Source organism: Chionomys nivalis, chromosome 13, assembly GCF_950005125.1.
Source record: "Chionomys nivalis chromosome 13, mChiNiv1.1, whole genome shotgun sequence".
NCBI classification, from domain to species: domain Eukaryota; kingdom Metazoa; phylum Chordata; class Mammalia; order Rodentia; family Cricetidae; genus Chionomys; species Chionomys nivalis.
In genome coordinates, this window is record NC_080098.1 from 7,316,179 (window position 1) to 7,332,575 (window position 16,397).

Below are 16,397 nucleotides of genomic sequence, written 5' to 3' on the forward strand. Positions count from 1 at the left end.
GAGTGACAGTGTGTGTGTGCGTGCGCGCGTGCGTGCGTGCGTGCGTGTGTGTGTGTGTGTGTGTTTATCTGTAGGCCTGTGTCTCACGTGTCACCAAATGATCTTCTTCCTTTGGATCATGATTTAAAAGCCTGAGTGTCCCTCCCTTAGGCAGCTAGAGAGTATTACCAAAGAACACCCTGATCAGAGGGGGGGTGCAGTTAAGAGAACATTCTCTGGGGTAGACTTAAAATCAAGAACTAGCAGAGCAGATACTAAAACACAGTGTCCCCTCTACAAAGAGTAGGTGGCCTTGTAATGCTTCTGTGGACGGAAGACATGCAGGTGTACAAGATGGGAGTGAGCCTGTTGTGGGAAGACATAAGATTAGTGATTCAGAAAAGTAGAGAGAGGCCAAAGGAGCCAGTGTGGATGGAGGTTCCCCAAACGGGCAAGAAGTGCAGTGAGTTTGGGTTAAGAATAGTCCAAGGCTGCAGAGTGTTATTGAACCATGCTTTGTACAAATAAAAGTAAGGCTTGCTCTGTTGGAGCAGGTGTGAAAGGCCCAGAGCCAGCTGCAGTGCTCAGGGTGATGTGCCCAGTGTCTGAGCTCTGATAATGCCAAGGCTGCAAGGCCAGGAACAGAGACAGAATGAGATAGGATTGTTTAACAAGGGAGCCTTGGAAACTACAGCCTTGATAGCTATGCCAAGTCTGTCTAACATCTTACCCCTTTACATGGGGAAGCAAGCCCCAGCCCACAAGTGTTCAGAAAACAGTGTTCTCCCTCCTTAGCCTGAAGTTTGGAGTCTGTTGAAGAAAGTTGACATGTAAACAAAGGTTCCATATTATTGCTGCAATAGGTTTTCATTGCATTGGTTACTGCAGTCTGGACAGATTAGAAGAATTGAAACTTGGACCCTAGGATGACGGTAGATGAAAATTTTCAGAAGGATGACAAATAAGGTGAGCTGAAAACAGCTAAAATTATAAAAGAAAGTTCTTTAAAAAACAGCTCCTGTAGTCCTTCCTTTCAACAGAAACAAGCGTGGTGGTCATGAATGTCATTAAGCCATTACGTTTTGTTTTTGTAAGGGAGGCAGAATCTGAAAGAAATCAGGCTGGGAAAAGCATGAGTCTTACAAAACTTAACAATGGGTTCCAGAATCTTTTCCCTTTTCAGATTTGGGGGTAGATCAGAAGGAGTTGATCAAAATAAGATGTGGTTGTGAAATCTTCTTATAGTCTGCACTATTTTTTGAAGCTATTCTTTACTGGGCCTATCTCAGCCATTGAAACTAAGCTAGGTGGCTGTCACCTGGATTTTTTTTTTAATTCTCAAATGCAAAGAAAACTCCTTAACTCTATTTAACTTTCCACTCTCTGTTCTGACTTTATCATTAATAATACTCAGGAAATAAGCAGGAGTGTGACTACTAAGAGGGGTATACAGTCAAATGAACACGTGTGTTAGGTTGAAGAGAAAAGGTCTCACTAGTCAATCCATGGTGTCCTGCAACTCCTGGCCTCCAGTGACCTTCCCACTTCAGCCTTTGCAGTAGCTGGGATACAGGGATTTACAGCATGTGCTTGCCTTTAATAAAAGGTTATAAAGGTTGGTAACAGACTCTCACCCTCTTGGCTCCACCCACTGGAGCATGCCATGTTTGGTCAAAGCGGTTGTAAAAAGCACGTGCCCAGTTACTTTATACTCTTCATGGATTTAAAGTAGCCAAACAGCCCACAGTAAGGGGCTGAGCTGCGAAAGTCAACAATGCATAAGCTATACCAAGAAGAGACATGTTTAACTACTGTCTGCCATCACCACTTCTTCCCAGCCTCTGGTTGCCTGCTAGCTCTTTTCTAATTTGGTCTTACAGTTTGCTATCTTCTAAAACTTACAGAGCCAGATGGCGTGTGTTCTGAGCTAAGTTACTCTTGGTAAGTGATGTAACCTCTGTGTCAATCAGTCTCCACACCTGTAACCTGGTGACAGTAATGCCCACTTCTCAAGGCAGTTGTTGAGAACTAAGGATACTGGCTCATCTTAGAGCGCTACCTCAAGCATAGCAACCAGGCACTACATATTGCTGACGGTCTTAATCATTCTCAGTTCATCTTCAGCCCTTGGTCCCTTAGAAAATTATCTATTTGATGACAGCCACATTTGGATTTCATTCAATGTTGTCATCTGTATGTGGAAGCTTGCATGGAACCTTCAAGTTTCATGAGAAACATTTCATGCCTGTGCTATAGCAGACTCTTCCTGGGTTCTTTAGGACTTGTGCAAAAAGCTGGGGAGAAGGACTTGGCTCAGCAGCTCTGTATTTGAGCTAATAGGGCAAATAGGCATTTCTCATGGCCACTGGCAAGTGAAGTTTGGGGATGTCCTGTTTTTTGTTTTGTGGTCTGAAACAGAGTCTCATTGTGTGACCCAGGCTGACTTGGAGCTCAGCACTTCCCTTCCTCTTTCTACTGAGTGCTGGGGCCACAGGTATGGGCTATGGAATTTCGGCTGAGCTTTTCCCAACACATCTTGTGGCCCCTTGGCAGCTGCTCTGACTGAAAGTTGTTCTCTGTGCCTGGGTTTCCTTCCTAAAAATGCCCAGGGTCTCCAAGTTTGTTATCTGTCATCCTGTCACTGGTGACTTGTGAAGTTCCTTAAGGGTGCCCCTCAAAGTGATCACTACAGCATGTTAAGGTACAAAGGACAAGGACTCAACTGTGACACAGGAGTAGAAGTGATTCAGTAACAAGGTATGGTGGAAAGAAAGTTCTCAGGAAAAGATGCATCTGTATTATGAAGTCATGAAAGTCCCGTGTTATTTCCTTCAGATAGTAGGTGGTGTGTGTGTGTGTGTGTGTGTGGTGCATGTAACTGTGTGTATGCATGTGCACATGTATGTAGCATATGTGAACGTGAGGGATACACACCTATGGAGCGAGGAAGATACAGAATATCTCCCCCGTCACTTCACATCCTATTTTTTTTACTCTCTATTCCTCAGTTTGCTGGCCACCAGCAAACTCCAAAGATCCCCCTGTCCCCACCCCACCTCCTGTATATTAGGGTTACATGCACATGCAGCAGGCTTTGCTTCTATTTGGGTGCTAAGGATCCTCTTACAGCACACACACTCTTACCCACTGAACCATCTCCCCACTTCAGATTTTTACAGTGATATCAGCACAGAAGTGTCTGAGTTACAGTGGCAATGATGCCACCTCACCTGCTGCAGCATTTGTCAACACAGAAGAGAGCTAATCTGTGGCTTCCTAGTGACTCCACACTGGCACCCCTGCCAAAGATCCAGACTCTGTGATTGACAATGGTCCCTGTAGACTTGAAGTTTCCTGAACATCTTTGAATTTTTGCCTTAGATTTGCCTTAGCTTTCTAAGGCAAAGCCCATGGCAGCAATGAAGCTCTCCCTGCCAAAAAAACGAAACAACAAAAGCCCCAACAACAACAAAAAAACCAGTCAGCTGATACCCAGGGTAACAATGCTTCCTGTGGTTGAGGACCTTGATGCCTCTGTCCGTCATGGAGTTATTGCAGATAAAAGACTTCTTATCAGTCCACCCTGCCTATCAAAAATAACCCTTCCATCCTCCTTGGAAAACTCCCCTAACTATAAGGCAAGATTTTAGTCAATGTGCCAAATTAAAAAAAATGTCCCCTTCAATATTAAGAAAAAAAAAACCACAGAAAATAAATAGCCAGCAGCAGCACAGTCACAGGTGTACAGAGTTTTCTTCTTCTAGGATGCTGACTAAAGGGGTCCTCTCTGCCCCTAGTTTGATACTCCTCAGATGATGGAGCAGAGGCCAACAGCCTTGCTTAGCTGCCACACCAAGAGTATGAGAATCCACCCCCGGGAGATCATTCAGCCTTATGGAACAGCAAGGACTCTCTGGTCCTGTCTGGACATGTCTTTGGGCAGCAGCTGTGCTGGTGCAACCAGAAGAAGGGTTGTGGTAAAGTAGTGGAAATAAACCAAGACATTGCTCTTAAAGCCTATAGCTAAAGCCCTTAGGAGCATCCCTTCAGAGTGCTCAAAGGGAACCAGCAGGAAATCTGTGCTGGAGATCAAGATCTGTAGCTAATCACCACTGCCGGGAACAGGACTTGATCCCAACAGTGTAAAGATCCTTCCTGAGAGACAGGGCTTCAGCCAGCAAAGAGTCCGTGTGCCAGGCTCAAGGTGTCTATGTGGGGGCGCGAGGCAAGTAAGTTTTACTGGTGTACCTTGGGCATCACTCTTATACCATGTGAGACAGCTGTCCCCAGCTCTGCCCTTCCTTCACTCCACACTGACAGTCTTTGCCAAGGTCATCAGGAAAAGTGATTAATATTAGTTAGGCCACTTCAGCTAACGTAACAAAATCCTCTTTATTCTGGCTTTAAGGGTGAAAGTTAGTGGTAGGAAGTCTAGGGGCCTGTGCTTGTCAGGGTTCTCTAGAGGAACAGAACTTATAAATGAAGCACACACACCAATCTCCAATATATGCGTGTGTATGTGCATGTACATATATTATGTCTATATATATACACACACATATATATGGTGGATGTGTTAAAATGGCTTACAGGCTGTGGTACAGCTAGTCTAACAATGACTGTCTACCAACAAAAGGTCCAAGAATCTTGTTGTTCAGTACACAAGATTTGATGTCTCTGTTGGTCTTCAGAATATGTTGGAAACCCAAAGAAGTAGGCTTCAATGCCAGTGAATGAATGGGCTTACTAGCAAGAGTGAGCACAAACAAGCAATGAGAGCAAGCTTCCTTCTTCCATGTCCTTATACAGGCTGCCAGCAGAAGGGGTGGTCCAGAAACGGGCAGAGCTCTGTGAGTTTGAGGCTAACCTGGTCTTCAGAGTGAGTTCTAGGACAGCCAAGGCTACACAGAGAAGCCCTGTATTGGAAAGAGAGAGAGAGAGAGAGAGAGAGAGAGAGAGAGAGAGAGAGAGAGAAAATCACTTCCAGGTATGCCTTGTCATTTGGGTTTCAGTTAACTCCAGATGTAGTCAAGCTGACAACAAGGAGTAGCCACCAAAGGGATGGTGATTAACATTGCTTTGATCTGGTGGCCTGTTTCTCAGTAGACTCCTTTTGTAAATGTCATCCTCAGGCCAGTGGCAAGAATGCAGCATCTGGTTCCAGGCTTTGTGTCTACACTGGACAGTGTCCACAAGAAGAAAGAAAAATCATCTCTGCCAGTTCTTTGGGGGATACAGTCACACATTATCATTAAGTCCCCAGAGGCTTCAAGAGACTTGTGCGCATGCCACGGTTCTGTAATGCATGTGTTTATCTCTGAGCCAGACCAGCAGGGAGATGGCAGGGCCCGTGATCACTCATACCTAGGCAAGACCACACAAAGGGTGCTAACCTTGATTCCCTGGGGTTGACCACTGTGTGTGGGGTAAACCCTAAACAAAACTGAGGTTTCATTACCAGGAAAAGAAGAGAAAGGAGGAAGAGGAGGAGGAGGAAGGGGAAGTGGAACAGTTGCTGGAGAAGCAGGGTAATGTTGTTTGACAGAGGATGTGTTCATTATAATTTTAACAATGATAATTAAAGCTGTGGCTATCATACTGACCTGCAAATGTCCCCTCTCTCTGCCTTTGGGGCAAATGGGACCATTGTACTCTTGGCTCCCTGAATGGGGGTAGGGCATGTGACCACATCTGCTCATGTTTTTTAGGAGAGATGAGACATTTGTGCCTTCTGGCTGGAGTGTTTATGGCCAGGGCTAGTTTCTACAAAGTGTTCTTTGCCTTAATCATGAGGGCTAGCAATTCTCCAACAATGTCCACCTGTCAGCCTCGTCCTCTGAGCCACCAACAGTGACACACAGTGAAGTGAAGGAGGAAAAAACACACACACTTGTATATAGAGATAATTTGCTGTGCCAGGAAAGCCTGTTTATTTTGATTGACACATCTACACAAAGTCTGCTTTGTGCTAGGTCTGTGGTGACACATTATAGCTAGTCACTACAAGAGTGAGAAATCAAAAGTGGCACAGACTCCTCTCATCAGCCCACAGATCCCCCAACCTAGGTGTGGGTTCTCATTTGCTCACCTGTTCATGCGATAAAAACACTAGCCACAAACAACTTGGGAAGAAAGAGGTTTATTATATCTTATAGTTTATATAGTCCATCGCCAGGGAAGCCTGCTCCTGCAGGACACCTAGGAACACTGCCTACCAGCTGTTTTCCTTGGCTTGCTCAACTACCTTCTATGAAAATCAGGACCCTTCCACATCCACCATTAACTAAGAAAATGTCCCACAGATTTGCCCACAGAAAGTCTAATGGAGGCCCATCAGTGAGGGTCCCCTTTTCGGGTGACCCTAGCGTGTGTCTGTCAAGTAGACCAGAACTAACGTGCATAGGATGTATCCCAACAGGCAGCTCGCTCGAAGTCACTCGAGGATGTGTTTATGGAGGCTGCCTGGCTGCACAACACATTGAAGTAGAGGCCAAGTGAGGTACAGGAGTCTTTAGAAACTGTGTATTTGTATAGGAGTCATCAGAAGAGGAGCTGGGAGGTATGCACAGAAAGGCCTTGATGAGAAGGGAGGGGGAACCACTGTGGACATAACTCCCCCTTCTGTGGTCAGCTGCCTTGTATTCTAAACTGTCTTTTCCAGACACTTACTTATACAGTGGAGAGCCTTGGAAGACACAATGTGATTCCTCTAAATTTTAAAGTCCAAGCATAGGAACAAGTTTGCCTCCACTTTGGGAGGAGGAGATGAATTCCTCTCGGAACCAAGGCAGGCATATCTTCTGACAAGTATGACAAAGGTAAAATCTCTTGCAGAGCCAAGCAGGCAGTTTGGTGCCCATAAGAGGTTAGAGTTCCTCATCAAGCCCAAGCTTCCCCTCTCACAGGTCACTGGGTGTGGACCAAGCATCTCTGTGGGAACAGATGCTTATGCAAACATTCAGACTCTCGGCTACTGCTGTAACCACAGGACTCTGAGGCTCCTGCCGGCACTCATGATACCAAGAGCTCCCTAGCTGGCAAGTAGAGCAAGCAAATGCTCAGAGACTCATAATCCCTAATAAATCTGATTTTGTGTGTGTGTGTGTGTGTGTGCAGGTAACATTCCAGATAAAGTTGAGAGGAAACTTGCCTGTCTTTCAAGTTTTCACAGAGGGATAAATATTTTAAAATCAACATTCCTGGCCGGGCGGTGGTGGCGCACGCCTTTAATCCCAGCACTCGGGAGGCAGAGGCAGGCGGATCTCTGTGAGTTCGAGACCAGCCTGGTCTACAAGAGCTAGTTCCAGGACAGGCTCCAAAACCACAGAGAAACCCTGTCTCGAAAAACCAAAAAAAAAAAAAAAAAAAAAAAAAAAAAAAAAATCAACATTCCTGTATTTCTTTCTTACCTCTGGCTGACTCAGATGATTCAAAGTCTCCCAGGCTGGGCCTGGCCTCGGCTCTTCTCACCTCATGGAGGATGATTTCTCTGGAATGTGACATCCACCCGAGAACTGGAGCAAGCAGCTGAAAAGGCAGTCTGAGCATGGCACATAGGATGCGGCTTTCCAGCTGCCCCACTGCAAGTCTGTAGCCCTGAGCAGTCTTTGCTTTCTGTCCTCAGTGGTAGAAAAACGTGGTGCCCAAAGCTTCCAAATCCCACTTGAGCAGAGTGGTGTTGATTCTGGGGGTCAGATATAAACCTTTACACCTAGCCTCTAACTAAGCCAGCTGCCTGATGGGTGAGAAGAACGTGGCAGATATTTGGGGCTCAGGAAAATAAGAGTATGTAGTCCTTGCCAAAGTGTCTTTTTCCTCTCAGTATTCGAAGTTTAGATTACCTGTTACAAGACACTGCAGAGTTATGAGACATCACATGTCAGATGTAGATGAAAATATATTGAATAAATATACATGTAACAAAGACACAATGCTAAGTATCCTGCATGAAATTGAGGTTATTTGGGAAAGAACTGTTAGGACAGTCTAACCCACTCAGTGAGCAGTCAGTGAAATTAAAATGAGTCTTCGGCACGGCCAGCTGTCAACCACTTCTCATCTGAGTCTATGAGATGCTGGGGAAGCCTTTCCCACAGTGAAAATGAACTATTGCTCGGCAAAGATCTCCACCCATCTATGTCAGCTGTTAAATTCATCCATTCAATTACTCTAAATAATTTATTAAAGCTTCATTATTGTGCTAGTCTAAACCAGATAGAAGCCCTTCCCTCAGAAATGTTCAGGGAGATCCATTTCCAAGCGTGGTGCGTGTGCTGACGGAGCAAACAGGAACAGTCATCACCTTGGGGACAGAACCACTTTCGGAGGTCTGCTGAGAATCTTCCCTGAGATTTGATACTGGGGCTGAACCTTTCAGCATGGAAGAGGGCCGGGAAAGACTAAAAGACTATTCCAGGTCCAAAGGACAGCATGTCAAAGGCCTTGTGGAGGATTGACTTGAAGGACAATGAAAAGAAGCAAGGCCAAAATGTGTAGACAGTATATGCAATGGCGGGATAGATGCGCTCTGGGCTTCAATAGCACCCGCCCACAGTGGTATCAGATGGGTGAAGGAAACAGATCGGTGCCCATTGAGCAAGTGACTAACTGGAGCTTGTGATAGAAAGGGAAAATCAACACTGGGCAAGTACCACAGTGATGATTATTGCATGTGAGGATTATTAATTGTTGCTAAAATTAGCTCCCTGTATAATGAGAAAATGAATGATTATAGAGATCCAAAATATCTCTCTTTCACTGAAAGAGAGGGAAGGGCTGGCAGGGCCTTCTCCAGCAAAGGCTCAATGTGACTGTCAGCACCAGTGGTGGCAGAAGTTGGTACCTGCCCCTCCTGACACAATGTTGTTGAACACATTCCTTCTGAGACTTCCTTGCCAAAATCTATAACCTGAATTTCAACATAGGAAAACATGAGAGTAAACCCAAGCTGGAAACTGGGCTGTTAGATAATTCTCTGCATTCATCCAGCCACCAGGGCCACGGGTGGCAAAAAAGTTCCGGGGACTCTCCAGGCTGGAGAAGACTGGGAGGTCCCAAAATAGCAAGTGGAATCCATGGGCGTCGGCAGATGAGTGAGTTGAGGTGTCGTGCACTTTAGTGATAACTTCCTGCTTCTCATGGTTGCTCCATGCTTATGTAAGATGCTCACACTTGGGGAAGTTGGGCAAATGGCACACAGGAAACCTTTGTACCATTTTTGCAACTGTTTTGTATGCCTGAAATTATTTAAAAATAAAATGGTTTTGATTTTGTTTATTTTATTTTATTATTTTTTTTAAAGAGGGAGGTGGGGAGGGCCCAGTATGGCTTGAATGTAGAAAATAAGAAGAGGCCTATGAGGCAGGCATCTGGAGACTGCACAGGGGTACAGGAGATGTTAGGGATTGGAATCTTTATTCCCAAAAGTAAAGGAAGACTTTGGGAGTATGTGTGTGTGTATGTGTGCGTGTGTGTATGTGTGTGTATGTGTGTGTATGTGTGTGTGTGTGTATGCGTGCGTGTGTGTATGCGGGTGTGTGTGTGTATGTGTGCGTGTGTGTGCATTGCTGGTTGCAGAAGGTAGGCGAATGGGTTAGAACCAAGTGGGAGTGCAGGTGAGGGAGGTTAGTGAGGAGCCACAAGCATGCTGAGGGCAGGGCGTTGTAAGCTTGGCTCTGGGGAGCAACAGCCAGAATAGAGATAAACACTGGCACCTCTGGAAACGGAGGAAGTGGAACCCCTGAGTGACATGAGCACGGAGAACGGGAGTGAAGTGGGTGTGAGGATGACTGTGCGCTTCTGGCTTTTTGCAAATCAAGCAACGGGAAATGAATTCACCCAGCTCAAGTAGACACTGAAAAGAGGTGAGCTCAGCCTGGGGAACTTTGAGGCTGAGGTTGTTTTGAGAGACCCAAATAGTGATAGCAGAAAAACCGGGTCAATTTTAGAAGCCCAGAGGCAAAGTCAAACAGAAATTGGAAATTGGTGAGTGAAGTAAATTGTCCTCAGAATAGTAGGAGAAGACAGAGACCTGGGACATGTCACTGGTAACCACAAAAAGTACAAATATTAAGCTTTTAAAAAGTTCTGCATGAACAGGGGAGGGGAAAGAGCTACAAGCACAGGTGAGGCTGGGTCTCGCAGAGGAAACACTGCTAGTGATTTGCAGAGGTGCATTGATGAGGGTTTGACGGACTAACCTGGGTCTGCATGGAGGTTACCATATATGTAGGACGTAGGCTAGTTTTTGTCAACACAAACCCAGACCCACTGGGGAAAAGGAAATCTCAACTGAGGAATTGCATCTATCAGACTGGCCTGTAGGCAAGCCTCTGAGCATTTTCTTGATTAATAATCGATGTGGAAAGATCTAGCTAACAGCGGGTGGGGTCCGCCCTGGGAAGGTGGCTCTGGGTTGTATAAGAAAGCAGACTGGGCAAGCCATGAAGAGCAAGCTAGCAAGCAGTGTTCCCCAATGCTTCCTACCTCAAGCCATGAGGAGCAAGCCATCAAGCAGTGTTCCCCAATGTTCTCTACCTCATTTCTTGCCTCCAGGTTCCTGCCTTGAGTTCCTGCCCATTTCATGATGGGCTGTAAGACCAAAGGTGAAATAAACGCTTTCCCTCCCGAGGTTGCTTTTGGCCATGGTGTTTTATCACAACAGCAAAAAGCAAAGTAGATAAAACAGCAGGTGTGGTTAGTTGGATGGCGGGTCCAGCCTCAGGTCCAGCTGAGATGTGGTAGTGGCCCTTAGTCAGCCGTCTGGACTCTGAGTCACCAGGTCGGTGCCAGTGACATGGTGAGTCCTTAACAGGCATATTCTGAACTTGACCAGAGGTGCAGGCCACCCCAGAGTCTGTCCCATCCTCCCTCTTCTTCTCAGCCTCTTCCATCAAAAGTCCCCAAGCAACATTCAGAGGCTGTAGAGTGTTCCTATGGTTCCTCTGAGTTCTTCTTGTTGGCCCATGCTAACCTTTTCATGGGAACAGTACCACCTCTGGCATTTTTATTTTAATGAGAGATTGATCTATTTCCATTAAAAGCATTTTAAGATTGTAGAACATTCTCTTTGTGACAGCAATTCCAGCTTCTCAGTGGCTTCTCTTCAGGGCTCTATGCTAAAGTCCTAACCAATGTCACATCTTCTAAATGACCCAAAGTCACTCAGAGCCATTTCCTACCTCCTGGAAGATGTTCTGTCTTCCCAACCACAAATGACACTTGTTACTGAAGCAAAAATGGGGAATGAAAAATGCTCCACTATTACATATCATGTGTTATCGATCAAAGAACTGTGTATATACACCGTGTGTGTGTGTGTGTGTGTGTGTGTGTGTGTGTGTGTTGGGGGCAAGTGTGTTGTGTGACAGCTTCCTTGGAGATTAAAAAAGTCCATCCTGCCAGAAGTTCCTTAAACAGGAAGGCAAACAATACAAAGTAGCTTCAGGAAGTCCCTGAAACTAGCCAGATTCAGTAGGCCCCTCCTTACCAGAGTAAGCAATAGAAGCTGAGACACCCTCTCAGACAGGGAGGCGAACTGCAAAGAAGACTCTTGGATCAGACCAGCTGCCTAGGAGAAGCAGAAGCCAGCCAAGCTGACTGGAAGAGGTTTAGACCAACTGAGTCACCTGGAAAGGACACTAACCTGCTGAGCTGCCTACAGGTGTCTGTGCAGTGCGCTCTGGGTTTCCCCGCTTGTGTGAGCTGTCCCATGTGCTGGGGTGGGCCTTGGTGCTGCAGCTGTCTTTTAGTCATGTCTGCAACGGGTGAGGAGAGGTGTGTCTTGTATCTCCCTGGAAGAGTTTTGTCACCCAGCAACATGTGCATACATGCGCATGGCGGCCAGAGGTCAACACTCAGTGTTGTCCTCTAAGTCTTTCAGTCCTGTGTATTGAGACAGGGTCTCTCCACAGAGTCTGGGGTTCCCAGATTATCTAGACTGGCTGGCCAACACGTTCTAGGAATCCACCTGTTTCCATGCCGCAGTATTGGGTTGCAGACACACTGCCATGCCTGCCTTGACCTGGGTACCGGGACTCGAAAGCAGGTCTTAAACTTATACAGCAGATGCTTTACCCACTGAACCACCTCTCGAACCCATTTCAAACCCTTTACCTCCTTTTCCCACACAGCCAGACTAACTGCACTTCAGTCTCTCAGTTTGACTAAATGTTATTCCAGGGCCCTCTCTGTCTTGGCTGAACTCAGTTTGAGGACTTCCTTTAAAGGAAATAATTTCTTACATATCATTTCCTTCCGTGAACTTCTCCAGGAAGTTGAAAGACAGCTTTTGAATAACACATGCTCTATGCTCAATGCTATTGTGAATTACACAAAAAAGGGACAAGGACAAAGTCATTAAGAAATCATGGAAACTTGAAATTATAATAAACTACCATATGAAAAAGGCAAAATATTATTGCCACATTTAACAAGGCATATGTGGAACTGAAACAATGGAGACCCTAAAATGACGGAGAGAAACAGTCTTAAACTAGAAAAGTTGCAGATCTATACTCAAAGCTGGCTAAAATATTAAATGAATCAAGTGCTGGCATACAGATATATACAGATCAGAGAAACAGGGGCCCTGAAAAGGGCCACACATATATAGATAACTGACTTTGACAAGGACATTGAGAAAATTAGGGACATAACAGTCATTTTGTGATGTGTTTGCAACTGAGATTCAATGGACTTGCATCCAGAATACTCGAGATATTTAATATTAACCTTGGATGTTAATAATAAGAAACAATCCAATAAAAGTTGATCAAAATATCTGAGCAGACTCTATGTAAAATGTTGGGTGAATGACAACACAGAAAAATCCTTCACATTACTTGTTACTAAGGAGCTGCAAATAAGACGCGCAAAGGCAACCACTACACACCCCGTTAGAATGTTCAAAACTAGGGCGCAGAAACCCCAATGCCAGCTAGGCAAGAATGTGAAACAATGGAAGTTTTATAGCTTGCTGGTGGGAACCAACTTGTGCGACCACTGGGGACACTGGCTTGGCGCTTTCTTATAAACCTGAAGCTACACTTTAGAAGCCCAGGCATCCTCCTCCTGTTGTTTACCAGGAGAAATGGTACCGTTTGTTCACAGAAGATTCGTGGGCATGTGTTCACAGAAACTTAATTCACGATAGGCCAAACACGGGATGGGCCCTAATCCTGTTAAAGGGTGAATAAATAAATAAACTGAGTGCTAGTCAGCCACGAATGCAAAATGAGCTTTACTAGTAGTCTACGCAATGGATGGGTAGATCTCAAAAACACGGTTCTGAAGAAACAAAGCTGAGCACATCAAAGAATATATCCCGTGTCACTTCATGTATGTGAAATTTCAGAAAGGACACAGCTAATCTATACTGACAGAAAGCAGCTTAAAGAGGCTGCCTGGAGCTGGAGGGGGAGGAAGACTGAGTGGGAGGCAGCCCAAGGGAGTCTCCTGGGCTGATCACAGTGGTGGCTTAACCGGGTGTATGAACCTGTCAGAACCCACCAGAACGTGCGTTCAAAATAAGCAGATTTTATTAGATTAAAATTATACCTCAACAAAGTTGATTTTTGAAAAATTTGAACAAGTAGGAAATACTAAGTTGTAAAAACATCACATCACGGGTGGACTACATAAGGAAACGCCTGCGTTTAGGACACTGTCACAGCAGTCTTGAGTCCTTGGGGTTGTTCACAGACTTGAACTCGGTCGGTTGTCTCCCCACCGCCTTGAGACCCCAGTGCTTGGGCTAAGTCATGGGATGTGGAGTTGGAGTTCTGAGTAGCTCAGTTAAGGGAGCCTGTGCTTGCCAACATTTCTCAATGTGAGGTGTTTTCACAATTCCAAGGAAGACCTTAATGACTGACCCTAAATGGCACCTGTGACAGTCACGAACTTCTAGAACCTTCCTGCTTACTGGGTTCTTTGTTCCTGTCCCTGACTCTGTGCCCCAATATCTTCATGGAACAGCATCTGAGAAGATTCGAGAGATCATAGAGGAACCTAGAGTCTTAGAAAAGACACCGTGAGCCGAGGCATCCCATGGCCACCAGGAAATCAGTGGCTCTACAATGCATCTGCTCAGTAAAACCTTTCTTTGTGGAACAAGTGATGTCCCTGAGTAATCATAGGATAGAATTTCTAATGAATTTTTTTTTTCGTTTCAACAGGGTATAGTCCAAAATCTTTAATCCTAGGCTGTTTCCATCCATTGTTGTCTAGGGGGTGTCTAGGGAACCCTGTCTCACCATGTAGTTCTGTTTGACTCTCAAATTCAAGAGTCTCCTGCCTCAGCCTTCCTCACAAGTGTCAGGTACAATCCGATCTTGACCTATGACTGGAAATTGCTTTCATTTATGAGTCTGGGAACCTGGCTCAGCCACACTTCAAGCCTTTCTGGGTCAAGTCTGCTGTGAACTGCCATGGGAGAGAACCTGCCCTCTCAGCCAAACAGAGGTGATTCATCTGCCATCTCCCGTCATCTTGGAAGACAGAGGGCATGGCTATCAGCTTTTACAGTCCTCATGACTGACATTGCTCCTGCCTCTTGTAAGCTCTCAAATATTTATTGCTGGATATGGCAGTGTCTGTGCAGAGCTGCAGTCCTTTGCTTCTGTCTTGTGGACACAGGTGAGAAAGGAGCTGTAATGCAGGAGATGATGGGGTGTGGGTCCTATACTCAATGCTGGGCAAGATGAGGACAGCCAGGGAGAAGGTTCACATTAGAATAATTGGCACAGAGGTTTGGCTTTGGGTAACAATTAATTATTGGCATTGATTCTTGGTACTCTGGGCTCTGTGTTAAGGATAAACAGGGTGATTATATGCTGTTTTTATTTCCTGGCTTTGCTGTAGCAAACTCTACAAATTGGGCACTCTAAAACATCAGATAATGTTTTCTCATTGTTTTGGAGGTCAGAAGCCAAAAGTCAGTTGGTTGTCAGGTCCCAGTTCACTCTCAAGGCACTAGGGAAGACTCTGGCCTGTTCCAGTTCCCAGGGGTCACTGGCAATCTCTGACATCCTGTGGCTTGTGGGTCGTCACTCTGAAGTCAACTTCCTTCATCACCTACCCTTCTTTCTTGCATGTCTATTTTCCTCTGTATATCCCCCACCCTTTAAAAAATTAACTTTTTGAGAATTTCATACCTGAATATTGTACTTCCATCATTTCCACCCCTCCCTGTCCACCCTCCAACTCCTGTGACCGCTTGCCTACTCCTTTTAAAATTAATAACCTTTTCTTCAATTATGATTACTACACACACATATACACATGCGTGTATAAATACAACCTGCTGACTCCGTTCAGTGCTGCTCATGTGTGCATGTGTCTACGGCACACGTGTCTAGGGCTAGCCACTTGGGACTGGATAACCTGGGGGGGCTCATCACTGGAGAAGACTGAGTCTCTCTCCTTCCACCACTATTAATTAGCTAAAGCTTTTCATCTGGGGTGGGGCCTTGTGAGATTTCCCCACCCACAGTGGCCTGCCAACTGGTCTTGCATTGCTTTGGTCTTCTTAAGGTGATCATAGTTGGGAGATTATGGGTGCAGCTTCTCTTGTTCGCTTCCTCCCTCCCCTCCTTTTCCCCTTGCTCTCCTTCTAGTTACTGGGGTGTCTCCTTTAAAGACTGACATTGTGAATGTTTTTAAAATATTGCTTTAGAAACTTCATGATGGCTATTTTCATATCAATCTAGAATTCTATCAGAGACATGAACTATAATGCTTATTACTAATCTTTAATTAAAAATGTTTTCCACATTATAAATCATTAGGATACACTTTCTCCATGTTAGATTTTCACTTGAAGCTTATATAAAATAGAATGGAATTAGTACATCAGTGCACATGCTATGATATATTTACAACATTAATTTTAAAGGGATTTTATTAATATATTAATTATACATAATGAGTTTCATTAGGACGTCTTCATACATGTAGATAATGTGTTTTGACCATATTCACCTGACATTACCCTCTTTTGTTTCCCCCTCATTGATCTCCTTCTGTTCCCAGCTAGTCTCCTTGTTTAAAAAGTGATTTCATTAGGAGTGCTTCAAGGAGGATGGCTGAGTGCTTATATCTAGGAGCCTGGGCACCTATATCACTGAAGAGAACATCTTCCCCTTTCTAAGTGGTCCTCCGTCTTCTTAGGGGGACACTAGTGACTAGATTTCAATGGCACCCTAATTCGGTGTGACCACATCTTGCCTGTTTTTATCTACTAAGACTAGATTTCAAATAAGGAGGCACTAAGGAGGTTGCCCAGTGGGTAGAACACTTGCGTAAGCACGAGGACCTGAGTTCAGATCCCAGTACCTCTAGGTGGGCGTGGCCACGCATGCCCATAATCCCAGTACAGGATGAGGAAGACGGGAAGGTCACTAATGTCTGTGGCTCCAGCC